Here is a 12,727-nt window from a genome sequence, read left to right on the forward strand (position 1 = left end):
TGAATAGATTGTAGAGAAATCGCAATGCAGCTGCCTGGCTCTTAGCCAACTTACTCAAAAAATCCGGTTACAAAGAGAGCCTGCTATCAGTAATCCGATACGTCATAAACCATTAATGGTTAATATATATATTAGGAAATTATTTGGGGCTAAGAGGGATGAAATTACAGGAGAATGGAGAAAGTTACACAACACAGAACTGCACGCATTGTATTCTTCACCTGACATAATTAGGAACATTAAATCCAGACGTTTGAGATGGGCAGGGCATGTAGCACGTATGGGCGCATCCAGAAATATATATAGAGTGTTAGTTGGGAGGCCGGAGGGAAAAAGACCTTTGGGGAGGCCGAGACGTAGATGGGAAGATAATATTAAAATGGATTTGAGGGACGTGAGATATGATGATAGAGACTGCATTAATCTTGCTCAGGATAGGGACCAATGGCGGGCTTATGTGAGGGCGGCAATGAACCTCCAGGTTCCTTAAAAGCCAGTAAGTAAGTAAGTAGTATATAATAAAAACAAATTATCAAAATTTTATGCCAATCTCATTGGAGAGGAACAAATGGGATTTTGTAAAGGAAGGTCATGCGCAGATAGATATTTTACAATGAAACTATTATTAGAAAAACACAAAGAATTTAATATTGGGACACGTCATATGGCTTTTGTGGATTTCAAGAAAGCCTTTGATAAAGTAGACAGATCAAGGTTATTTATAAGATCTCCCAGTTAGGTCCAATGGACCCGTCGACCAACAGCAGGTATGGTCCTCCAGACATTCTAGGGGTTGTGTGTGAATGAAGTGGCCACAAAAATGTTAAAATATGGTGTTCACTTAAATCGGCTACAACTTGCCATTTTCACTCCAATATGAAAAGAAGGGCAGCAATGCTACTTACAGACCTATTACTATAGTCCCGACGCTGTTATTTCCGGCGTGACTCTGCCTCTTTGCTTACGTCTTAGAAAGTGAAGGCTCTATAAAGTCTAAGTAGGTAGTATCGTTCGCCATTTTTGTTCTTACATTGCTGAGCTACCATACAAGGAATCTATTTGCCGCACCGTTAAACATTATCATGTCGTAGCTCCTATGATAATAAATCAAACGCAATGTAATTCAGCAAATAATTGAGCGGCAAATAACGTCTTCGTGTGCTTTCTGTGAACGCCAACGAAAGAGCTAAAATGGCGGGCGATTATATTGAGTATTTATCGAGCCTTAAGAAATGAATCAGCGAATCACAAGACGCACACGTTTAAATGTAGCCGACCTGCAACCCGATTGGCTGCCGGAAATTAGAGCGACGGGACTATAAATCTACGCATTACTCTGTGAAAAGATTTATTAAATCTACATACTTAGACTTCAACAAACAAAATTTGATAACACAATCTCAATGGAAAAAATGGAACTCTCTGCATCATAATCCACAGTTAATTCCCGATTTACCACGAAAATCGTCTGTAGCTGCATTTAGATTGGCAACAGGCCATGATTGTTTGGCTAAACACCTGCATAGAATTGGAATATATCAGTCCCCTAACTGCCCATTGTGCAACTCAAACCAAGAAATGGATTCGGAACACCTCAAAATCTGTGCTTCAGTGGCTGGCCATGATAATATCTTTGAAAAATATTGGAGTGCAAGAGGTCAAATGACTTTATTGTCAAACCCCTGGCATTAGAAAACAAGAACAAATTTTAGTAGACGACAATGTTCCACAACAGTTTATCCACAATATTCATAACATATATAACCAAAATAAAATAGCAATTAAACAAGATGGTAAGCTATCATCTTGGACACACATCAATACTGATGTAAGACAAGGATGTGGATTATCACCCATTCTCTTTATTATTTATATGATCCGAATAATTAAAGAGTGGAAGCAAACTCGCCATGGATATGTAAAAATTAACAGACACCTTAAATTGGATTCAATTCTCTTTGCAGACGATTTGGTATTATTAGCACTTTTAGAAGACGACCTCCAAAGGTCAATATATAATTTGCAGCAAGTAGCAGCCACATACAATATGGAAATTTCAACAGATAAAACAAAAATTATGGCATTCTGTGGGAAATACCCAATACACAGTAAAATTTGTCTCGATAATAAAATATTACAAAGATGTAATAGTTTCCCATATTTAGGTTACAATCTTTCCATTTTTGAAGAATTGGACATATCACAGAAAATTAATAAATACACAAGAACTATGGGCATTATAAATAGTGTGATGAAACCATCCTTGGTTCAGAAACACACCCGCATACGTCTCTACAACACATTGGCACGACCGATGTTCAGCTATGGCAGCGAAGCATGGACACCGAGGAAAGCAGATAAAAGCAGAATAACGGCTTGTGAAATGTGAAGAACAGTGGGCTATACTAAATGGGATCTGAAAAGAAATTGTGAAATTTTAAAGGAACTAAAAACTCACCCAGTTTTAGATTACATTGTTCAATATCAGTCTAATTGGAAACATCATTTGGAAAGAATGAGTAATAGTAGACTCCCAAAGGCAATTTATGATTATGTACCACATGGCCAAAGATCTGTGGGTTGTCCTGTTAAGAGATGGCGTGAAAATTTTATGTGAGACCGTAACAGGCCTTGTGGCCTAATACAGCTTAGATCTTGACCATTGGCCATTCTCTTAAAACATATGTTTACACGAACATAAATATAAACCATTAAATCATCATTTTCGCATATAAATTAAGAAGGCGATGCTGAATTTATTCTTGTCATTTCTGTTGAGAAATAGAGATGATATTGTCTGGATGCTATTTTTCAGCCCTTCCGAGGTATGTAAGTTATCTTTGTACACTTTGTCTTTTAATGTTTCCACAGAGAAAAAAGTTACAAGGGGTTAGGTCTGGCGATCAAAGGGGCCACACATTTCTACTGATAATTCTATCTTCGAACACTGTATGAAGTTCGTCCATTAAATAGTCTATTCTGTGTGCTGTTGTAGAGTCCTATTGGAGAGGGAGTATGCATTTGATAGAAATAATTTTTTTCAAGGTGGCGCACTTAATACACACATAAATGCAGTCGAGGGTTAAAATAATTTATCTGGTACTTAATTTTCTTCCATATGAGTAAAATTAAATTGAATACAAGCACATAGCTGCATGAAAGAGTGACTGCCTGTACCAGAGAAAAGCCACACCTGTGGAGTAACGGCTAGGTTTTTTTCGGGGTTTTCCCTCAACCCAATATGAGCAAATGCTGGGTAACTTTCGGTGCTGGACCCCGGACTCATTTTACCGGCATTATCACCTTCATTTCATTCAGACGCTAAATAACCTAGATGTTGATATTTATTCATTTATTTATTTATTTATTCTGGTGTAGTTAAGGCCATCAGGCCTTCTCTTTCACACCACCAGAAATACAAATACAATAATAGAAATAAAAAGGAAAAAAAAAATACACTATAAACAAAGTAAAGCCATACAAAAATATACACAGGTTGCAGTCACACAAACTTTAAATGAGTGATTAAGTATCATAATTAATTGTATCCTAACTAATTAACTAACATAAACAAGAAACTTGCAATTTTAATCTAGAAGAAAAAAAAAAACACAGATCAACTCTTCTAGTTAATACAGCATCGTAAAATAATCTACTAAAAAAAACAGAAAAGTTATTCTCCTCTCCGAGCATATTATAATGAAATATAATAACAATTCCTTTTTATCACTATCTAGCTAGAAGATATATTTATTATTTTTAGGAGCCAGTAATATCGTAATATCATAATATTTATATTAGTAAATATTAATTTCTGATATAATACAGTATGTGCCAAAACAAACAGGACTGAATTTATCGCTCATATGCTATCAGAACTTCTCGATGACAGCTAACATTGTTGTATTATCTGGTCTTGCATTGTTAAATCATTCCTGGTACTGCTCTTTAACGTGGCGCAAGCTCAGCCCATTCCGATGCCCCACTCCGTATGACCAGAAATAACGCTCCATGATAAACACCTTCTCCTCTGTTGTGAGAACCATAACTGCAGAAATCAACACAACACTGAATTCACAGTATGTCAAACTATTGTATACAATAAATAAATACTTCGTTGCTAGGGAAACGTGGACAGCAGATGATGTCTGTTACAATGTCAGATGGGAGACTTCTATGACACAGGGATGTATTCACAGTATGACATGTCTCAATTCAGGTGGAGAATATGTTGAAAAATAGCTCAACAATTGCTGTATCTGTTCCAATACATCTTTCCATGAAATTGTGTTTTCTTTCTGTAAACAACCCAGGCAGACTTACTCTCTGGATGGCCCTCATAATTGCACTGTAGTGGCAAAAATTTATACAAGCACTTGTTTTGACATTATTAACATGGTAGAAGAAAGAAACTTTTTTTATCTGCCCCCATGAGAACCTTTGCTTGTCAGTTGATACAGAAACTGGCTATGGACTGGAAAGTCCTGGGTTCAGTTCCAGATGGTGATGAGAATTTTCTCGTTGCCGGGGTCCACTTAGACTCCTGTCAAATTGAGTATCGGATCTTTTGCTAGGGTAATAGGCTGTTGGGGCGTGCTGATCATGCGGAGGTGATGAAAGCATGGAGATCTACTTCTATGCCCCCATGCGTCTTCATAGCGTCTAAAGGAGAAACTTTAACCTATTCTATTGAACTTACATTTTAATCCTTAACAGATTACTTCAGCGTTTCTCAAACTTTTCTGAAGTGGGGACCATTTTTTTAAGTCAGAACAGTTCCATGGACCACCTTACTCTTGTTCCCTTCGAAAGCAAATTTATCATTTATGTAGCATATTTTAATATCAATATACTTACATTTTAATGTAGAAATAATTAATTAAAATTTATTTAATTCAATTAGTTTTATATTAGTATTAACTAGGTAATTAAGTTAATGTTAATAGAAGAACATTTCTAATATCGTCATCTGCAAAAAGAGAAATAAAAAAAAAATGCAGAAATATGCCCGATTTTCAACAAATAAAGATGCAATTTTGCATGTTCTATTATTGGTGTACGACGTACAGTACGTGACCATTTCAATGTGCAAACTATTAAGAAAGTCACAAACACATGAAAAGGTTCGGTACTTTGGTCCTGTTATGAATTCGGGTAGTCCCTAGCTGGGTTACAGGCGCGGCGCCAGATGTGCAGGGAAAAGATGGCGAGAAACAACACGTTCATAGTGCTTTAAATCCCTCTTTTTTTGCTGAGAGAAGAGTGGGAAGTCGATAGACGGGTAGGGTAAATAAATTTCATAAAATGTCAGCACTGGGAGAAAAAGTGAAAGGCGATTGCCATGTGTCATTTCCAAACTCTGAGATTTTCAGCTATAGTGTGATACGCAATTCGTTTGAATTTTATTATTTTTTTTTCTCTCTTTTTTGAAGTACCACAAGGGCAGACCTTGAGGACCACAGGTGGTCCGCGGATCATAGTTTGAGAAATGCTGGATTACTTAATTTATCTATTCAAATACATATTACGATAAACACGGAAGTAATATTAATGGTTAGAGGGCAGTTTGCAGTACGATCCCCTCACAAAGCTGTGTTACAATGAATGATTTTTTTTAGATGCATTCTGATGTCTAAATTTAGACACATTAATATTACTGCTGTGTTCAGAGTAATGTTTTGATGTTGTGCTCTGGTTCCATGCCAAACCAACATGCCAACACTTTCATTTCCGAGAACTATATAATAAATAAAATGGGTAATTTGAGAAGAAAAGATTCTCATCCAAAGAATTCAGTGTATGAAGATTAATGTCCGTTTTGTACAGTCTTTTCAAATTAGTGATCAAAAGATGTATTAATAATGAAACAGATCTGTGATATATTTGAAATGACTATGAAGTCCAGGTATTGAAGGACACATTTAGATCATATTCTCATTGTGTTTCTGTACGTCTTCATTCACATAATGATCTTATTTTGCGTCTTTTTGCGGCAATGTAAGTTCTACAGTAACAAATATAAATGATACTTGGGAGGAAATTAAACACAGAATAAATATGGGAAATGCCTGTTATTATTCGGTTGAGAAGCTTTTGTCATCCAGTCTGCTGTCAAAAAATCTGAAAGTTAGAATTTATAAAACAGTTACATTACCGGTTGTTCTGTATGGTTGTGAAACTTGGACTCTCACTTTGAGAGAGGAACACAGATTAAGGGTGTTTGAAAATAAGGTGCTTAGGAAAAAATTTGGGGCTAAGAGGGATGAAGTTACAGGAGAATGGGGAAAGTTACACAACACAGAACTGCATGAATTGTATTCTTCACCTGACATAATTAGGAACATTAAATCCACACGTTTGAGATGGGCACGGCATGTAGCACGTATGGGGCAATCCAGAAATGCATATAGAGCGTTAGTTGGGGGGGGGCTGGAGGGAAAAAGACCTTTTGAGAGGCCGAGACGTAGATGGGAAGACAATATTAAACTGGATTTGAGGGAGGTGGAATATGATGATAGAGAATGGATTAATCTTACTCAGGATAGGGACCAATGGCGGGCTTATGTGAGGGCGGTAATGAACCTCCGGGTTCCTTAAAAGCCAGTAAGTAAGTAAGTAAGTAAGTGAGTTCTAGCATCATTAAAACAAATCATAATGAAGAGAAATTAAATAAAAATGAGAAGTATTATTTATTAGGGGAAAGGACTCGTAGAGTAAACATGTTGTTGTTGTTGTTTTCTAATGCCAGGCGTTTGACAATAAAGTCATTTGACCTCTTGCACTCCAATATTTTTCAAAGATATTATCATGACCAGCCACTGAAGCACAGATTTTGAGGTGTTCCGAATCCATTTCTTGATTTGAGTTGCACAATGGGCAGTTAGGGGACTGATATATTCCAATTCTATGGAGGTGTTTGGCCAAACAATCATGGCCTGTTGCCAATCTAAATGCAGCTACAGACGATTTTCGTGGTAAATCGGGAATTAACTGTGGATTTTGATGCAGAGAGTTCCATTTTTTCCCTTGAGATTGTGTTATCAAATTTTGTTTGTTGAAGTCTAAGTATGTAGATTTAATAAATCTCTTCACAGAGTAATACGTAGATTTAGTAACAGGTCTGTAAGTAGCAGTGCTGCCCTTCTTTGCTAAAGCATCCGCATTCTCGTTTCCCAGGATTCCACAATGGGATGGTATCCATTGGAATACAATTCTTTTATTGAGTGATATTAATTGAGAGAGCATTTTAGTTATTTCTGCTGTTTGAGATGAAGGTGTGTGTTTAGAGACGATTGATAGAATAGCTGCTTTGGAGTCTGACAATATAACTGCATTTTTAAATTTATTGATGTGGCATAGAAGATTCCTGAGACTTTCACTTATTGCAATGATTTCTCCATCAAAACTTGTTGTTCCATACCCAAGAGATCTATAAAGTGAGAAGAGACAGCATGCAACACCTGCATAAACATAAATTAATTTGCTTGGCAGGATTAAAGTTGAGTGATAAAGTAAAAACTTTTTATGCCAGTGAACTAACTTCTTGAACATGGATTATTTAAACATAAAACACAAGAAAATATACAAAAGTATTGGCCCTTTAATAAAAATGTGGGCATTGCATGGTCTTGTAGGAATATGCATGTAAGAGTGCGCATACATTTCTTCAAGAGTACGCGCTAACATATGTCACAAATAAATGTACCAGTTCCCGCATAGCGTGAGTAGGCTTCATGCCACCATTCTTTGTAGTTTTCACATTGCACCTCCCCATAACCTGGACAGAAAGTATTGTAATATTCTTTGGATGTTGTGAGAGTTTCTGGTTCAATCCTGTCTTTTTTCTTCTTTCACTGATGGGACATCTGGCCAGTTCCTTCGGTTTGCTTCCTCTCTGATATCTTCAGAGCATTTTTATATGGGGATGAAGTCATAATTTCTGATTTTTCCTCACTTTCTTCTTTTTGATTGGAGGTTTGCTGAAGTTAGATGAGCAAACTTGTCCATTCTGATTATTTTCATCATCAGAATGAGAGATATGATTCGTTTGAGATGTATCTTGACGATCTTGTTGTGAATCCTCTACATCAAGATTTAACTAAACTTCCTGTTTAGGCTCCCTCACTTCCGTGGATTGTTGTTATTGTTGATTAGAGTTGAAGAGAATAAAGCTAGAAAAACTTGTTGAATATTTCAAGTAATAGTTGTGTTTGTGTATTAAATTATTTTAAAATGGTGTATACCCTTCAAGAGAGAACATGATTAAATTTAGGAAATTACACAAAATAAGCTGTGTTTTCATCCTACATTCAACTGATAATAACAAAAATACAGGTTGCCAGGCGACGGTAGAAAACAAAAGATGTGAAAACAAATTAATGACCTGTATAAACAATTGAATGCTCTTTCTATTTAAGTATAAACATATCTGTGGTGTTTGGGTAAATGGAGATAAGTCATAAAAATGAGCTCGGAGATAAATGAAAATTAAACTTGGAGCCCTTGTTACAAATAATTTTCTATACAAATAAAACACATCAACTGCTTGTACTCTTTGATTTTTGCACACCCACTTGTATAATTTAACTTGTGTGTTCATCTGGGGAACAAAATTCCACCTGGACAAAAAAACGACTTATACCCCTTTACCCAAACACCACAATATAGGGGTGCCATTTGAAATTTCAAAGTGGTGGTGCTTGGGGGCAGGGAGGTGAAATCTAAAATGCAATTAAGCCTGGTTTCAGACTTCACCCTCAATATCTAAATTGATGTGATTTTTATCTGAATTGAATTCAATTTAAATTATTAGTTAATTAATACTGGGAAGTTTTGAAATGAAAGCCATGTATAAAATAAAACACAAATAAACAGACAATTCCAACTGCCAGTAAGAGGCATTTCAAAGATTTACATTTCATTACCTCACTACAACCATTGTAACTGATAAGTAAACTGTCAAGTTGTGGAACACACATTTTTCTTCTTAGAGCTGCCAACATGTTATCTTTTCGTAACTTCTAGCGACGTGATTTATTGTGGAATAATCAAATAACTCGTAGGCACGTTATGCCTTTCTTACCGTCATTCACTTGTGACGCTGTGAAATTCACGATTGTTGATCTTGTTGCATATCTCATACATCAGCAACTAAGTAAATTTAAGATTTGATTATGTTTAATTTTAACTACATTTCTTGTATTTGGAGTTTTAAATTTACCCCATTATCTCCTGGCTTTGTTGCCTCATGAGTGATGCCTTACTGGTATCAATTGTGAGGTTCAAACCTGTCTTCAGACAGTTGACTAAACAAGAACAAACAAAAAGTGTACTTTTTTATAATGCATTTTAGCATTAGTAAGTTGTAAAGTTTTTGTACCGTATTTTAAACTTTTATCGTATTTTAAGTATTGAAAGTGTTATAAAATTAATTGAAATCAAGAAAAATTGCTTTATGATTGCTTAATGTAACTACAGAGGTGTGAAAATTATTAGAATAATCTTAATTTTAAAGGTTTTTTAATAGTTCCTTCACAAATATTAATTGAATTGATGAATATTGGTATATACATACTAGGTTCAAAAAGTTCCCGGAATTTGCTAGTATCATAGAAACAACGTACCTTAAACACTATTCTACAGCATTCCTTTCAAAATAGTTGCCTTCCGCAACAACACACTTTTGCCAACGCGTGTAGAGTTCCTGGAAGCAGGCCTGGAAGCCATTTTGTGAAACCCGTCTTAGTGCTCTCGTCGCGTTTGCGATAACCTCTTCAGCATTGAATCTCCATCCTTTCAGATGACTTTTCAGACGGGGAAACAGAAAGTAATCAGGTGGTGAGAGATCAGGAGAGTCTGGTGTGTGATCCAAAGCAGTTATGTTGTGCTGGCAAGAAAATTCTTTACAATAATTGCGCGATGAGCAGGTGCATTGTCATGCATAAGGAACCAGTTGTTTTCTACCCACTTTTCTGGACGTTTCCTTCTCACTGAGTCCCGGAGGCGAAGGAGGATTTCTACGTACAATTCTTTCATTACAGTACGACCTTCTGGAATGAACTCATGGTGGATGAGACCCTGAGAGTCGAAGAAAACTTCCAACATAACTTTGCCTTTGGAAGTGTCCCTAGGAAATTTTTGCTTCCGAGGAGATGTTTTCAATTTCCACTCAGATGACTGTCGTTTAGGGACTGGGTCGTACAAGTAGCACCAAGTTTCATCACCAGCAATAATTTTGTTTAAGAAATCTCTGCAGGAGTTTTGTGTAACAAAACACAGAACTTGATGTTTGTACGTTGCTCTGTGGATATAATTACAAAATGCGACGAACAAACAAAACACTATGATAAACAATTGCCTACAACTCAAAACCAACAATCGCCATTATCAACAAACTTTAAGGAAATGACATCATAAATGTTACCAACAAAACAAATGTATAATATCCCTTGTTATATATTAATACGAAAAATGGTAGTAAAATTCCGGGAACTTTTTGAACCCAGTAGTATTACTATACCGATGTAGAATATATTTACTACTAACAATGCCGGAAAGCAGTGTTGTACATTGGTATTTTTCTTATTTTACAATTGTTATGGGAATTCAGAAATTATTATATTATGTTGGCGGAATTGGAAACAAAAAAAAAATATGCATAAAACAGATGTATACGTTCATTTGAACCTTCACAACAATGTATACGCAAAGAACAATTTGTTTAAAGCATTTATTAATTAATTTTTGATGTTTCCAATTCCGCCAACATAATATAATAATTTCTGAATTCCCATAACAATTGTAAAATAAGAAAAATACCAATGTACAACAATGCTTTCCGGCATTGTTAGTAGTAAATATATCCTACATCAGTATAGTAATATTATACACCAATATTCATCAATTCAATGAACATTTGTGAAGGAACTATTAAAAAACCTTTAAAATTAAGATTATTCTAATAATTTTCACACCTCTGTACATTAACCAAAAATATTCACTGTTATTCATTGTAGTAACTGCGAATTATTGCACAGACCACAGAAAAAACATATGAAGCAAAAGTTAGAAGCCGTTTTCGGAGAAAACCAAGTCATTAATTTTTAAAACAAAATTGATTACATTTCATACTCATCATTTCTGAATGAGATGTCTCGTAGATACTGAATAAGAAAAAGTCCGTGAAATAGTTTAGCATGTGCGTAGCTCAGGCAGTGGGCGTGGTTGTCTGGTGATCCGGGGTTGTATTCGGGCGTGGGTTCGATTCTCGCTTGGGCTGATTATATTATTGAGTATAAATTTACATGCGGATCATTATCAGATTTCACCTTCCACATTCCATGAACAATCGCTGTAAAGTTAGATATGAGAAAAATAATCGCCATGCAACGAACAATGCAATTAGAAAGGCAGCTTAATTTGAGGCACTGCCAACTAGATGATTACGCTTGCCTGCTCAATATCTACATTTTGTTCTGTAGGCCTAATATCACAGTCTACTATATACAGTCACGAAGCTTGAGTTTTGAGGGTGCTAGAAACAATAGACTGTGACGGTACTATTTTGCATTGCCTGTAATGAGGCGATATTAGCGATCCTAGTGGTGAGAAACTATATAATGTTTGCATATTTACTACGTATTGAGCTTCGCGACTGTATATACTAGACTGTGCTAATATCACATCCGTTTTCAGATGTCGCACAAAAATAATTAAAATAATGTTATGCAGTAAAGAGAGATTCTTGTTAAACCATGTACCTTTCCTTCGTAATTAAGTCTCATAAAGTCCGTTTAAAGAGTTGAATATAGTGCATGTTAGTCTTTGACGACTTACATTCGTTAAGCAAAATATGAGAACGTTGGTGTCTCCATGGGAGTTGGCTCATAACTTATTTAGTAGGCTACACTGTTTGTACTTGCAGTTTTGCAAGTGACGTCTGTGGGCAGGTGGTTCTCTGCCAATCTAACCATGCATAGCGAGAAGTCTAACATAACCTCCCACCCACAGAGCCGTTCTTTCATCTCACGGTTGGCTCTTGCCTACCTCAAGTGATAAAAACTTTACAGCTCACAGCAATGGCATTCATCATTGGAAAGAGAGAGATTTTCGAGGAGCGTGCTGATCTCTTCTCTTCTCTTTTATTTTATAAGTTGGAAATAGAGCTGACCAACACCCAACAAATATCCATGCCACTAACCTACAGCATTCTCTTGTATGGAGAGAGAGAGAGGTGGATCTTAAAATATTCAGCGGTTATCTGTCTGAGTCATCTGCACCTTGGTTCAAGTCTGATGTAAGGCAGACGTAACTGCTGACAGTTCCCATCTTATTTTAATTAGCGATGAAAGGAGAGGGGTATGCGACATGACAATGCTAGTAACTGTCTGCAACCCTGCAGAGAAGAGAATGTGTTACCGTCAATCATCAGTCTCAGCAGAACGCAAAACAATTGGTGACTCATAAGTCTACTTTCTAGCGCAATAATTAACAATAGATGCCTATTAGAAACAACAACAACCAAATTTCTTGGCTTAAAAATCGATAATGTGTTAAATTGGAAAAATCATATTAAAGAAATTACCCACAAACTAAATTCAGCTTGTTTTGCTATTAGATCTATGCAAAAGACAGTAAATATCAATACCTTAAAAACAATATACTTTGCATACTTCCACTCGGTAATGAGTTTTGGAATAATATTCTGGGGAAATTCCACAGATAGTAA

The 12,727-nt window shown here is 36.0% G+C and overlaps 1 protein-coding gene across 4 annotated transcripts in view; it reads left to right on the forward strand.

The window, feature by feature from the left end:
• Positions 1-12,727, forward strand: part of LOC138696965 (pleckstrin homology-like domain family B member 1) — a 733,810-nt gene that overhangs the window by 580,191 nt on the left and 140,892 nt on the right. The window lies entirely within an intron of this gene.

Source organism: Periplaneta americana, chromosome 3 (genome assembly GCF_040183065.1).
Source record: "Periplaneta americana isolate PAMFEO1 chromosome 3, P.americana_PAMFEO1_priV1, whole genome shotgun sequence".
Classification (NCBI taxonomy): Eukaryota; Metazoa; Arthropoda; class Insecta; order Blattodea; family Blattidae; genus Periplaneta; species Periplaneta americana.